The sequence below is a fragment of the Corvus hawaiiensis genome, chromosome 2 (genome assembly GCF_020740725.1).
Source record: "Corvus hawaiiensis isolate bCorHaw1 chromosome 2, bCorHaw1.pri.cur, whole genome shotgun sequence".
In the NCBI taxonomy this organism is placed as follows: Eukaryota; Metazoa; Chordata; class Aves; order Passeriformes; family Corvidae; genus Corvus; species Corvus hawaiiensis.
Genome location: NC_063214.1, coordinates 117,599,815 through 117,615,104, shown reverse-complemented (window position 1 = coordinate 117,615,104; position 15,290 = coordinate 117,599,815). Strand labels below are relative to the sequence as shown.

Sequence of the window (15,290 nt, the reverse complement as noted above, 5' to 3'; positions counted from 1 at the left end):
TGTAACAGTCAGTTTGTGTAAGTAGGAGAAGGAAGAGTGAGGATCATAAGCACTTCCTGCAGGCCCCATAATCTGGAATGTTTCTCAACATTCTTAAAGCTTTCAGATCTTTTTAATGCTTGGTTCAGATTTAGTTCAGCCAGATGATTTTCTATCTGGAGCACCCATCTCTCAAGCATTGAGTAAGCATGATCAGATCTTGTCTCGTTCTTGTCTCACCAGCAAAAGAGCAATTTCTGTTATTAGCACAATAACACTAATAGCATTTTTTTATCCCTGGCTGTAATCACAGCCACTGGCTGCTTTTCAAAGTAAAAAGCTTGGGGTTTGGAAGCAAAGCAAGGAACTCCTCCTTTGTTTTGAACCTCTCTGAAAGACCACTTCTTTGCTTCCTACTTATGGGTTTTTATTCAGAACCATGGCACAAGAAAGAGGTGGCACCTTCCCCCCTACCCTTTTCTGACAACAGTGCCCTATTCTTCCTATGGCTGTGTGCATGTAAATTAATTTTCATGTTGCTTGCTCTCTCCTTTAGGTCTATGTGGGGACCTACTGCAAGTTGTTTCATTATTGTTATCTGTGCATGTATCTTCGTGGGGGAAGGGGTGTGTGTTACTTTTGCTTTTTCTGTGGCGGCTCAGTGCCTTGACTTTCCTGTTGGAGACTGTAGCACTTCAGCAGGATTCTTCTGGTGAATGATCTTTTAAATGAAAGCTGTACTCGGTTGAAGTGTTGCTCTTCTAGAATTGGAAGATGACCAACAGCTCTAGTTTTAAAAAATGCAAACTCAGCTCCTCCCATTCCTTCTCTCCCCTTTCCCCCAGTGGACAGCAGAAGGTCTCTTCCCTCAGAAGAAAGCAAAGCAACGGTGTAAGATGGAAGCCACAATTTCTTATGCTGTCACATTTCTTATTGCAATTTCTTTTTGTGACTTCCTTTTCCTATTGCAAATCAGCACTGGCAGCCTTGCAAGCCCTTACCTGGGATAACTAGGACAGAGAGAACAGACAATCCAACTACAACAGCATTACAGATGGCTTTACAAAGGGTGACTTTAGAACTGAGAGATACCAGCAGTTGACATGGAAATGTTTTGCATTGGTTGTTGTATTCCCTAATAGACTGGTTGTGTCAAAGGAAGGCAAACTGTTGTTCCATAACTACTGGAAGAAAAGTGCACGGAAGTGCATGGAAAAGGCAAACAAATTCTGGCATGGGTTCTTTGATGTCTCCTGATGTTAATGCTTCTGACCTCAAACACAAGTTCCCTGGACTCAAGACCTGACTTTACAGCACTGTCTTAGTTTTGTCTTTTCTCTTGCCTTGAGAGGAGAATCTCTTTGGGGTTTTTTTATTTTCTTATTTTTGCAAGATTTGTCAAAGGGCTACAAGGGATGCTGGGGAGAAGAGGGAGGAATTGAGCAGGTGCTTTGCTTGATCACATGAACCTTACTTTTCTTAAGAAACTAGGTCGTGAACTGTTAATTACATCTTTGTACAATTGGCTAGTGCTGATCTTTGAGTTGTGGTAGAACAGGAAAATTAAGCCAGTCCTCGAACTTAAGAACTAACGATGACAACCCAATATGTAAATTTATTATAGCTTCCAAGACCTAGGGGAGGATGTAAGTCCTAACAGTTACTGACTTTTTAAACAGTCTTTAGTTTGCTCTTCTAAGGTGAAATGGTTCAGTGAGAATGGAGCTCTGGTCATGAATTGTCACATTTCTTCAGAGGATGCTTATTTCAGTTGTAGACACATAACCCTTTCACCAGTGAGTATGTTTAATACCAGAGAGCACGATTCTTTTCATCTGAAAGTAGGACACAGCTGAAAGCAGGCTGGACAATTAACATCTGAAAGCAGCCACATGGTGTCAGGCTAATAAATTCTCTCCAGATGTCTTGTGTTGCAATAGCATCTGGTGGTCACTCGGCACTGGGCAGTAGGGTCATTCTTAGCAACCACAGGGTCATCCTGATGGACAATAGGGTCATCCTGACCTGTGGAGATTGCTTTAGATATGGCCCTGGGCCCAAACAAAGTACCTTAGCAATGAGTCACTGGATCAACTGTGTGCACCGCTGCTATAAAGGAAACTCGCTGGCTGTGTAGGCAGCTGCATCTACAGCCGGGGCAGTGGCACTTGGGTGGCTGCTGTCTTTTCTGTATTCTAGGGTGCACCAAACTAAACCTTTCTCAGTGTCAGAGCTGCCAAACAGCATTTTTACGTGCTTATGCTGTTTGGAGCATGTTGGTAAGTAATGACTTGAAAAGAAAGAGAAGCAGTTTGTGCAGAACTGCAAGGTTTCATGCCGTGAAAGATCAGCCTGACCTCTTTGCAGTTCTACACTTTCAGTGTAGGAAATCCCCCTGTGAAAGTTTTAGGTGAACTTAGTTTTGCAGCCTATTTTCAACTAGCCCCAAGTGGAAGTTGAGGGTGTGAAATGCACGGCCCAGATAAGGCTTGAAAAGTCAGCAGAGCACTGACCCTCAGCTGGGTCTTTAGAACTTGCCCTCCCTCAAATGACTGAGCCCTTTCCTTTCCCTTTACCTTCGCCAGTGTTGTTGAGAGGGCTCGACAGTGCTCTGGATGAGGCACTACTCGAGTGACACCTCCCTGCTCCCAACACACATCCTTACTTCCCTTTTGAAATCCTGCTCTTTCCATTGGCTAACACCCTGTGAAATACCTTCTGATGCCATCTCACACCAGGTTGGTTTTTTTCCCCTGGGATGATCCAGACCCAGTAGCTGCTTCTGCAGGGGTGGGGACAGGTTGCAGCTTCACAGTTGTGATCTGGTATCTCTGGGTAGCCACAGGAGCTGTTTCAGTCTCTGCACTGCCACAGACACAAAGCTCCTCCGCACAGTAGCCAGTGCCTGTGGCACATCTGCTTTGGCACCCTCCGAGCTCTTGGCTGGAATTGTCCACAAGTGATGAGGTTTTGAATCACCTAGATAACAACTGTTCTTTGGAAATCCAGGAAAAAGTGGGTTGGAGCACTACAGTGATAAAGTCTGTGCCACTGATTTTGGAAACACTGTTAAATATGTGTACTACACAGCAGCAAATTGCTAGCTGGGTGCATGATGTGCCTTGGAGTATAAAGGGCAGAAAGATGCACTGGTTGTTCCAGGCATGCCAAAAATCAAGGGGGTGTGTGAGTGGAAACCTCACAAACAAATATCAGCTAACAATTCTGAATCCTTGGGTATCTCCTGGAATGTCAGAGAACCAATGTAATTTATGAGGCCATCCATAACTGAGCAGATGGTTATGGCTATGCCGTGTCAGGGCCAGCCTGCTCAAATGTTTCTCTGTTCACAGTTCCTAGAGTCATGACATAAACATTTCACATCCAAGTTCTGATCATTTTTAAACTGGTTACTCTCAAGCTCCTCTGACAGTCTCTGCTTTAGTGATCTCTTAAGGTGCAAATACACCCAAATCAGAGACAGGATCTGAGCTTTCTCTCATGTCACACACATTGAGAACTGTAAATACCAGTGAATAGCCCTGTTTTCTGTGAGAGCAAGACATGTAAAGTATCAGATGAAGGAACCATTTCTATATATGTGAGAGATCATTGTTTATCTTTGGGTTTCTCTAATTAAGAATGCCTGCTGCACTCCCCTTAGAAAAGACTACCTCCTTTTATTTGGTTATTGCACAAAATGTTTAAAATCATAGGCCAAATACTTTATTATTTGTCCATGTGCAGGGTAGAGGCAGGACCATACTTGGCTATTCTCTTGTAGTATGCTGTGGATGTTTTGTTTGGATGGAAGGGATGCATACTTGCATGTCTCAAAGTATTTATCAGTGTGTTTCCATTACAGTCAAACCCTCCTAAAACACAATTCTATTCAATGTACAGCTGTTGTTGCTAGAGTAAACAATTGATTTTTCTGCTTTGCCATCAGATTCTAGGGAAGTAGACACTTCCAGGGAGATGTCTAACAAAGCTGTATCCAGGAGGATTTTTGTCATTTCAGCGTGCTACTTTCAGTCTAGACAGATGTAGCAACTGAGTGGATCTTCCTATGGCTGGCAGGAGGTGTTGTCCCTGAGCCAGCCCTGTTCCCACAGCTGGACTGTCTGAATTTACATCCTGTCTTGACACCAGTGCTTCACAAAAATCTATCTTTTCAATGTGCCCAAAGCTTGAGTTCTGAGTATTTGTGGTAACAGATGGCCAGACTTGGGCCTTCAGAAATGACTAAACTTGGAGTGAAAACTGCACAGAAACTTTGATTTGGAACAGCAGAATTCCTTCTCCAAATTGTCTTTGCTCACTGGTAAAAAGAGCTGATGTGTTCAATGAGAACTTGAGCTGAATTGATCCTTGATGGGAATGTGACAATTACCTACTGCTTACCCAAACTGCATCTTGTAACTTCAGCTGGGGCAATGGGGAGGAGTGTTGGGTGGGACTTCTGTGCAACCTACTGCACCCCTAACTCTCAAAGGAAAAGGGGTGTGATGTCCTCAGACAGGAAAGTACCAAGTGCTAGTTGATTAGGTATGGCATTGTGCTTATTTTACAGGCAGCTGCCAAACATCTTGAAACCTCATTATAATGCAGGCAAAGTATTGCGTTTGGATCTTTAGAGCATTATGGAATGGCATTAAACATTACAGCTGCCCTTTTCGTAGGCACAAATGTCCATTTGTGAGACTATGTAAATGGAACAAGGTTATGTTTTTCCCTCCCCTTGCTGACAACTTTCCACAAACGTAACTAGTAATTATTAGGTGTGATTAGTCCTGTGCTTTAACTGGCAGACATTAAACAAAGTAGTAGCTTATGGGTTCAGCACAAGGGAGAAAGGATTTGTAGAAAGCACTCAAGGTATGTAAAGTTTGTTACCTAGTTTTGAAGCACTTTCTCAGAGCACTTGTGGAAATCTTCTCTAGATGTTAACATGCTGACCTCAGACTTGCAGTTCAAAGTCCTTACATTCCTGTCCTACTACCAGATGGGATTTGTAGAGCCTTATTAAGTTTGTTTCTTTCTTTAAGGAACTCAAAGCTGACCTCGGTGCTTCTAGGACTGTTTATTTAGAGGGCTGAACTAAGAGTGTTACATGCTGGCCTTTTTATGATCCTTCATTCAAGCTGTAAACTGTCATTTGGGAGATTGAGTTGGCAGCTGAATGGCAGTGAACACCTCACAGCAGCTCTGAAGCAGAACACAGATTTCAGAAATTGAAGCTATCCTATTTCTCTGCAGTTGTTCAGGGATGGCAAAATGTCTGGGCCTTGCAGTTCCCCAGGTTCTGGAGCCACTCGAGATGAAATACCTGCCCTGGCCCAACCAGGGTAAGACATGGGGTGTCTCTGATCCACCCCTTGCTGACAGGGAGTCAGTGGTGGTCTTGCCATGATTTGTGTTACCTCACTGAGCTCTGTTTCTTAGAGCTGCTTTATCTCAAAATCCCTGCACCATGGGCTGCAAATGCAAGGTGGGTTGAAGCTGAAGTTAACACTAATACCTCCTGGAGATGACCCTTGACATGAGGACTGTTTCTGAGTGGAAACTTGTTCATGCCTCTCTCAATGCAGAAGAGTAAGAGAAAATAGGAACTAAGATAATAAAACTGAATTTTAACCAAGGATATCCTAAGTTAGATCCTTCTCTCCCTTCTGAGGTGTGGGATGCATCCGTAGTTGGTTTGAGGCAGGGACACGCTGCCGTGTCAAGCCAGCAAAGCTGCCCTGACTTAGATCAGCTCGTGCAGGTCACTCTGCATCTGAATTGAGTTGTTCAACTTCAGTGAAAGCAGTATTTGGTAAACACCTGTAATACAGTGGCTTCATTCCATGGCCACCATGCAAACTGTAGCTGCAGTGAGGTTCTCAAAAGGTGAAGTTAACTGTGTGGAGGATAATCTTTGAGCACGGAAGTTTCCCCATGAGGAAATTCAAAGATCCCCTAGGTCCCTGAGACCTGCCATACAACCCTGGTAACTCTTTAATTAGGTTATTTTGCTTTTTGGTTTGAGAATATGAAGGTTTGATCCAGGCACTTGTGCAGCTCTATCCTGGTTTTACTCAGCCAGGCACTGCTTTCCTTGGCATTAATAGATCCCAAGTGTGGGCCCAAGCAATGTTTATGAAATCAGGCTTTCCCAGAGTACACTTCTAGGATGGATGACGTCACTCTAGTACAAATCAACACACTCTTTTCTGTTTTTTCTGCTTCATTCCTCTGTGCTGAGTGAAGAAATGGGAGAGGATGTAGTAAAATATGTTAGAGCACAGGGACTTTCATGAGTCTTAGTCATGGATGAAATGAAATGCTGACCCCTGACACTCTAGCTTGGCACAGCTATCTTGTAGAGGTGACCTTTCCAGGAAAACCTTTTAGCCCTAAAGCTTTTAATTTCATGCCCCCCCTCCCCTTTCCCAGCAGAAGACTCAGCGAGTACAAGAGATGCAACAAAACATGGGAACCCCAGGGAGCTTTCACTCCCGTCCTCACATGTTGGTTCAGACTTTCTTGTCAAGAAAAATTCCTTCCTCATCTTAAACAAAAAATCAATCTGTAAAAGAGTATGGATTTTGTTATAGGAGACAGTAGAAGCTCTAATAGATTGTACTCTATAGATCCTATCACTACGGGGCTTTAGATTCATTCAGGATCATACTTTGCTTTCAAAAATCTCTGAGAAATATAAGTAAAATGCTACTGATAGTCCTGCCAGCTGCCAGGAAAACTTAGCTTGTAGCCTGAGTCTTCAGAAGCATCGCTATGAGTGACTGAGTGAGGAGCACATGGGAGAGAATTAACCATGGAATGGCCCTTGCTGGATCTGAGGTAGGGCTGGAAAAGTGGTGACATTCCTGTTGCCATTTCTTCTCACCTCTTGGGTTTCTTAAATACTTCTGGGCATCTCCTTTTTCCCCCCCTCATCACTGCTATTGCTATTTAAAGAAAATGTCATCCTCTGGATAGTAAACTGCATTCGGGTAAGAGGAACAACCAAGTTTAAGCTGGTCTACCTCAAGGAGGGAAATATATGGAGTTCTGTCTGCTCTTCCCTTTCCTGATGTCAAAATAAATCAGTCCTCTTTGGAGAAACAATGGGAAGGATCTGCTTGGCTCTAGCTCTGATCTCTAACTGTGATGACAGCAATCATTGGCCTGGCAAGAGTACTGATAAAGGAGCTGAAAGCAAATTTGCTTTTATAAAAAACTTCTGGTTCAGAACTTAAGCATGTGCCAATGTAGAACAGGGGGAGCTCAGATGTTAGAAGAGAAACGAGAGCTGGAGATCATACTTAAAGGCATGTAGTTGAGAAATGTGTTTGGACTCTACAACTAATTAACTATACTCATAAACTGATGGGAGGCAAAAAAAAAAAAAAAAACCCAAGAAAGCAGCAGTCTCCTTCATCTCGTTTAGCCTGGTCTTTTCAGCTGTCTTGCAAGGAAATTGTAAGTGGAATAAAATAATATGGAAAATGGCATGGTAACATATGCACAAGGTCGTGTGAGAGGAAAATAAAGGCAAAACTAAGTTGTAGAAATAATTTTAAAAATTAGAACCCTCTAGATTATAACCCATCATAGTTACCTAGATGAATAATCTGCCTGTTTTCTCTGTCCTTCCCATTTAATAAAGTTTCATTCTTCAACTACACCAAGTAGAAGCTGAATTACACCACTCACCAGTGTTCTTTTTTTATAGAAGTGAATTTGGAGTGAAACTTTGGGTAGGGGTGAGATGCAATTAATAACTCCACTTCAGCACATGGAATTTATGCCCATGCAATGCTACACTAAGACAATGGCATTCCTCCAGCCCCTGTTAGCACAGGCACCACACCTTGTTTTGGGTTTAGAATGTTCCTCAAAGTGCTGAGGTGCTGTTTTAAAAACTCATGGGCAGATGTGAACTGAAATCAATGATTGGAAGACTCTGAGGCTCAGGCTGCTGTGAAAAATATGACTGCAGGTACATTCACCACGTATACACATCCCCAAATGCCTCTGAAAATTCAGTGTTCAACAAGATACACTCAGTGAAGTGTGGTCACATCCAGCATGTGTGTTTATATTTAATGGATTGTAGCAGAAATGTATCTCATTGCTCAGAGGACAGTTTATATATATTTTTCTCTCCTCCCCTTATTCCTCTCACCTGTTGAACCAAAGCTCAGTCATTGACATGTGCAGGCAGTGTCCTGTCACCTGGATGTTTTGGTGGCTGTTTAGGAATGCTCAGCTTCCATAGGAGGCCATTGCTCTATAGGCTCCTCATCCTGAGAGGGAGGGAAGGCTGTAATGATGCCATAAAGATTTTTGCCTTTTCTTTTATATCCCTGTTATACCTTTTTACAACTTCTGTATTCTTAGCACTTTTTTCCTACATTCTTGGACTTGTTTGTTCAGGTAGGAGACTCAACATTTTAGAAGCTTCATAGTTAGGGATCAGTGTGCCCCAGACCCCAAGGTCCTCTCCAGAACACATTCTGTAAACCAAGAGACAACCATCCAGGGGAAGGTTCCTTGGGGAGGGGGGCTCACTTGAGCCTCTCATTGGGGAATCTTTGATAGATGTGCTAATTAGTAAAACCCATAATGTTATACCCGATGTTGGGGAGACAGACTCGGCGGGGTGCATCTCGATGCATGTGACCTGGACGTGTGCACCTAAGGATCCTTAAAATAAATACAAAGGTAAAATCCCTTTTCCCTTCTAACCGTGTTTGACTCTTGATTTTAAGACCAGGAAAAGGCATCAGTAACACAGTTCAGACAAGGAACATGAGAGGGGTGTGAAAGACAAACCAGCTCAACTTTTTCAAAGGATTCTTAAGGGCTTATCATAGAAGCGTAGAATGGGTTGGAAGTGATGAAAGATCATCCTGTTCCAAACCCCTCTGCCAGGGGCAGGGACATCTTCCACCAGAGCAGGTTGCTCGGAGCCCCATCCAGCCTGGCCTGGATGCCTCCAGGGCTGGGACATCCACAACTTTTCTGGGCAACCCAGTCCATTGCCTCACCACCCTCACAGTAAAGAATTTCTTCCTTATGTGCCTCTACCCTTTTTCAGCTTAAAATCTTTGTCCTTTGTCCTGTCACTACAGGCCTTGGTAAAAAGTCTCTTTCTTAGCAGCCCCTGAAAGGCCCCTCTGAGGTCTCCATGGAGACTTCTCCAGGCTGAACAGCCTCAACTCTCTCAGCCTGTGTTCAGAGGAGAGATGTTCCAGCACTGGCCATTTTTGTGGACTTCTTCTGGATCTGCTCCTACATGTCTCTGTTTTATGTTAGCAGTAAGCTGTAGATGCCATTTACCATGGCAAGGTGGGAAAATCCAACGAGGCCCCTAAAGAGTTGACTGGACCTGTGTGTGTGGTTTGGTGGTGGTTTGATTATCTTAGTTTTTTGGGGTTTTTTAAAGAATATATAGGTTTTTTTCTTTTGTAGAGTGAAATATTCTCCCACCCATCCCTCCCACACCCCCAACCACTGAGTGACTTCTCTGGAGATAAAATGTCCAGAACTGGTGACTGTTCTACCAAAAGATCAGTCTCCTGAATGTAGTATACACCCATACAATCTTTTTTTAGGACTTTCCCAACTGGGGAAAGTATATCAGAGACTTTTTGTAATGCTTATCTTGGTAAATGTTTCAATAACCTGGTCTGTATTACAAGAAGAGCCCTCGGAGCTGAAAATTTCTTATCACCTCCTTGCCCTTTCCAGAAATAGATAAATAATTTCTCTAGAATGAAAAATCTGTGCTGATCTTCACCTTTGCACTACTTCCCCTTGCATTATCAAGATAAACTCCAAATAATGGCAAGCTTCTTAACTGAATGAGAACTGAAATCTATAGCCATGTCATTTCACTTCTTCCTCAGGATTCACTTTTAGTCAAATGGTGAAACACTTCTATTTAGCTTTCAAAAAGGCAAAATTATCTGGCATGAGCTGGCTCTTGAGGAGGGGGTCTGAGTTCCAGAGTCACATGGAGGAGGTGTGAGAAATTAGACTTTGTGGCATCTGTTGTTCTGTACTTTTTCCAGGTGTGTCTCTCCTACCTTCCTCTGTCCCTGCATTAATTTGGTGGGTACAGTCTCCTCTCAAGGAAGGGACAAGCGATCAAGAGGAAAATTAGATTTTAAGACTGGAAAGAACTCTTAAATGCCCTCCCATACTGGCACATACATCTATGGCTGTGTAGTTTTTGTGGGGTTTGTTTGTTTGTTTTAATTTGTCTGAAATTTGCAACAAGTTTGTCTGAAACATACTTGTGCAACAGAAGTTGGTTCTCTCTCTTTTTTTTTTTTCCCCAAAGTTCACCACCACTTGTAACAGAAGCCACAGTGACTCAGCTTGGGAAAACCCCTCCTGTGCAGTTGTTTGCCCTCTTTCTTGTCACTCTTACACTTGACTTCTTCACTACCTGCAGCCTGGATCTCGGGTTCTGTTGTGTGTGTGCTGCTCAGTACCCTGGGACCCCTTTTCCTTCCTCTTTAGCTGCTCTTACTCTCTGCCCATTTGTGAACAATGACCATTCAGAACCTGAGAAGTTACCTAACTTCCCTTTTGGTGTGGCTACTATGCTGAATGTCTTGAGCCTTTGCTCTTGCTCAGGTGACATTTTGAGGCAGCAAGTGTGATTTGATTGTTTTCAGCCTAGTGTTCGTCCTCTGAACGTCACTAAACTGAAACTCCCTGTTCAGTCACTTCTGTCAGTGTGTCACTTTAATGACTAAGGAAAAGCAAAAAGAGCAGAAATAAAGGCAAAGCGGTACTCAGTGAGAAAATTAGTTGGAAATGCCTTTAGTTTTAGTGGTAACCTCACTTTCTACTTTGCAGTCTAAGCACACCCCCGCTGGGAGCCAGTACAGGGGAGAGGGGTTACACAACTGGGAACCCCCTCAATCTGTAGCTTTTCCTCCCCAGCAAACTGTCGCTTATGACAAGGAAAAAAAACCAAACCCCACGCCAAATCCAGATTGTTTCATTTTTCCCATGGCTGCATTGTCTGAAGCAAGTGTAAAAGATCTTAGCCAAAACCCATAGCCCAAATACTGCAATTTTAGCACTCTCTCATGCAAGACAGAAAACTTGATCTCTTGCTTACCTTTGTGGAATCTCTCTATTCCCTCTGCGTGTGCTGAGATCCAAACGTGCTGCAGCAAGGAGCTGCTGCTGTGAACGAGGAAGTGCTGGAACAGGGCAGGATGTGTGAGCAGTGACTCAAAAATCAGGGGCTGTTTCTCCAACCAAGCTGAGAAATAAAAGGAGTTTTGTTGGCTCTCGCTGTAGCGTGTTCGGGTGACGTAAGGGTTTGCAAACTACCACTTTACCACTTCCACTTTAGAAGAAGCTCAGGAGCATCCACCTTTGATCTTTTCCCAGAATTTAGCTATTTATGATAATGCAGCATTCAGGTATTGCAGTTCTTTCTTGCCTACCTTTTTTCCTACAATTAAACATTTCTTTGTATGAATGTGCTACTTGAAAATGTTCAGAACAAGGATTTTGCCAATGTTTCTGAAACAACTCTTGTCTCTCAGCTTTAGCAGGCACTTGAGACTTTTCTTAGTTCTTTCTATTGAGAAAAGAAAATAATTTAAAGACTCTCATCTTACAATTAGTTTTGACTGATGTTCATGTATTTGGTTTCCTGCACAGCTGAGCACAGAGGCTACCACTTGCAGTTTCTAAGCATGCCTTTCCAAACTCTACATGCCAAAAAAAGCTGTTTCTTTTATTTGCTCTGCAGTCAAGCACTGCTTTTCCCCTGGCTCTCTGCTTTTGATGTGCAGGTACTGAGCAATATTTACCCCTTATGTTTTCAGCCAGCCATGGCAGAAGCCTTTCTTTTTCTCCTGGAGAGCTGTTGCATCTCGCTGAGCTATGGGCTCAGTTGTGAGTCTGGCATGGTCTGCTGTGGCATTTCATAAAGGAATTTAAGTTTTTCTTTCAATGGGCATTTCCTGCCAAGGTCATTGCTTCACTAGTGTGGTTTTTTTGCCCATAGTTGCATAATTGCACAATTCAGCAGTTGTGGAAAAATATATTTGGTGGATTCTATCCAACACTTATTCAAACTGCCAGTTTCTGGGTAGTGCCTCTTGCATTGAATCCTGACATCTCCCTTTGTTTACTTTATAGTTGTGTACACATACTTCTTAATGCACTGTTAGTGTTGAACTTCACCTTATATAAACATGCCATAAAATGCATACTCATTGATTTGAATTATTATTTAAAAGTATTAAATAATACTTTTCCTGAAATATAAATAGTAGTATTACAACCACTGTTCCCATTAATCTCAGCTCCTCCTCTGCTTGGATTAAATAGAGATCTTGCTATTTAATCATGCTGGATGAATTTAAATATTAATATGTAACCCTCATACAAAAAAAACCCCAAACAACTTAAAGTCTGATTTTTTTTTTTAATTAAGATAGAAGTTAAATACTTGAAGAAAGTCTAGAAAGATATATTTCATTACGCTAGAAAACAAACAAAGCCACCCACACTCTGCTTAATAGTTTCAAAAGTAACACTTGATAAATCAGTCAGCTTCATGGTAGTATTTCAGCAATGTGTAGTGTCTCACTCAAATAGGGCTGTAATGGAGTTGCTCATTTTCTCCTGTGGCAATGATAATCCAGAGTATTTCCCGAGGCACTTCACTTTCGGAAGGCTTTGAATGCCTGATGCAACTCACACTTAGATGAGTGGAAGACACAGCAGAGGAAAAAACTTCAGAGTTTGTAGAAGTTATTTTCTCTCTAGCACTGAAACACGAAAGTGGAAGGCTTAAAACCATCTATGGCTGCACTAACGTTAAGAGAAAGTAATATTGCTGGGGTTTTTTCCCCTCATGCTCTTCTGAGAGCTACTCTTCTGGAAGACCCTAATCCTACTCTGAGAGGTCCTCTCACAACAGCAGAAGTGCTGTCCAAGTTAATACAACTGTTGGAATCTGACTCAGAGGTGCCATGTCCAGATAAAAGAAAATCACTCCATAGCAAAGTTTCAGGATGTCTCAGTGTATCCTTAATGCTTCGTAGGCTTATTCCTTCTGCATGTGCTTCGAACAAGCCTAAATTTAAACCATCAGCTGAGGTAATTCCCCTGTGTGTCCAATGATTTCAGTAGCCTTTTCCACTACCTTTCTTTAAAGTCTTGTGTCTTTAAATACAAGTTTTTCTTGTGTTTTGTCTTTGAGGTGCACTGTCTTGGTGATTAAGTACCACCTAGCAAAAAAAATCATGAGGATGGAAAGGCTACTGTGTTCCAGCTTTGTGCTTAGATACCCTCTGTGTCTTCCATTATTTTCTCACATTATTGCTGTCCTCCTATCTTGCAGGAGGAAGTAGCAGATATGGATCACTAACATGTTCTTCCAAAACCTCTCAGTGTACAAAAATGCAGGAGCCACAGACACCTGTGGTCATTTAATGGTCTGGAGTAAAGGCTGTGGTTCTGGCCATAGAGTTATTACTCAGTTTGATTTTCAGTGATAAATACAAAGGATCACACTGATCTGTAGTGAGTGCTCACCAGGATGAAGCTCTCCAGAGTGTGGTTGTGTGGTTGTGCTTTGGTTTGGAGTTAGTTTTTGTTGGGGATATTTTTTTTCCAGGCTCATTGATGGCTTATGTCACAGATATTGTGATCGCTCAGTGTTCCACCATGCTATGCTGAGTGTAGTCAGACTTGAAAGAAAATGAGGACCTGGCAGCAGTGCAATACTGGCTTATAATTGTTTATCTTGACGGAAAGAATAGACTGAAAGAAATATTTCTCTTTTCCTTCCCTTCCTGTTCTTTCAACATTGTCCTATTCAACTTAGCATGGGTTGAGTGACCTGAAGGAGACTGCTGTTGTTATGGCTATACACTTTCAGAATCCAGTCATAACTTTTGCACAGTACCAGAGTGGTTGAAGTTGGAAGGGACCTCTGGAAGTGATCTGGTTCCACTCCCCCTGCTCAAACCAGGCCACTTACTTGATTTTCAGACAGAGCCTCCTGTGTGTGCCCATTTCCTCTGGTCCTGCCCCTGGGCACTACTGAAGAGAGCCTGACTCTGTCCTCTTTGCACCCTCCCTGGAGGTATTTCCATACACTGATGAAATGCCACCTGAGCCTTCTCTGCCCCAGGCAGAACAGCCCCAGCTCTGTCAGCCTTTCCTCACAGAACACATTCTCCAGTCTCTTCATCATCTTTGTGGCTCTTCACTGCACTCTGTCTCCTTTAATGTATTTATTATATGGGAGAGCCCAGAACTCCAGGAGTGGCCTCATCAGCGCCGAGGAGAGGGAAGGGATCACCTCCCTCAATCTGCAGGGAGTATTTTGCCTAATGGAGCTCAGGATACCATTAACCTTTGCCACAAGGAGACAATGCTGACTTGGGTTCAATGTGGATCCTTTTTCTTTCTCTTTTTGAGGACAGGGGTGATGTTTGTTCTCCTCTAGTTCTCTGGCACTGCTCACAATTGCCATGATCCATCAAGGATTATCAAGAGTGGCCTTGCAATGGGATCTCCCAACTCCCTCAGTACTCATTGGTGCATCCCATCAAGACCCTGAATGGATCCAATTCCAAGTGGATTTTTGCTTTCTTAACCGTGTTTCTGCATGCTCAGACAGTGTCTCTTTGTTCCTTCCATGTTATCTACCCTTGCTCCACCCTCTGCATGCTTTCTTCTGTGCCCGAGTTTTGCCAGGATCTCCTTGTTCATCCATGCAGGCCTCTTGGTATGTTTTTTTTTCTTGCTTCCTACACATTGCAACAAACCAAGCACAGAACAAAACTTTGTTGAGACAAGCTACCAAGTTGACAGAAATCTTTAAGCTGACTCATGTGTTATAGACCATTGCCTAATGTCTTGCTAGTTTTCAGTCCCTGGGGCTCCTCACTTTCGGTGTTTGGAGATGTTCAGATGATCAGGGCCTTGGTCATGCTGCTTTCAGGTTGTAGAAATGTGCTTTCTGCCCTCCATTTTCTATGTCTTGCATATTTGCTAAAAGGTTTCCAGCAGAAGCAAAATACAGCCTCCTTTTCCACAGGGCACAACTCTCTTGCTTTGTTACCAAACACAGTTGCCCACACATCTGCTAATTCAAACACAGTGAATCAGATACTTTCCACAGTCAGAGCCAGACTGTTTTCATCACCTACAAGTGAATTGATGGAAGAATGAATGGTTTATATACTTTAATTTCCTGTATCTGGAACATAAACTTGCATTCAGCTAAGTACTGGCGCAGACTGGACAAGGGATTTGCATAATTTCAT

At 42.8% G+C, this 15,290-nt stretch overlaps 1 protein-coding gene across 2 annotated transcripts in view; it reads right to left on the bottom strand.

Moving 5' to 3' along the window:
• LOC125318991 (myelin-oligodendrocyte glycoprotein-like) overlaps nt 1-11,886 on the bottom strand; it is a 36,151-nt gene extending 24,265 nt beyond the window's left edge. The window contains exons 1-3 of one of the 2 annotated variants that reach the window (XM_048289963.1): nt 11,814-11,886; nt 11,108-11,254; nt 8,153-8,273 (exon numbers count right to left, since the gene is read on the bottom strand). The gene's annotated coding sequence lies outside the window, so the exon portion shown is untranslated. The remainder of the gene's footprint in view (nt 1-8,152; nt 8,274-11,107; nt 11,255-11,813) is intronic. The other variant, XM_048289958.1, reaches the window with a different exon arrangement.
• Between the last annotated feature and the right edge of the window lie 3,404 nt (nt 11,887-15,290).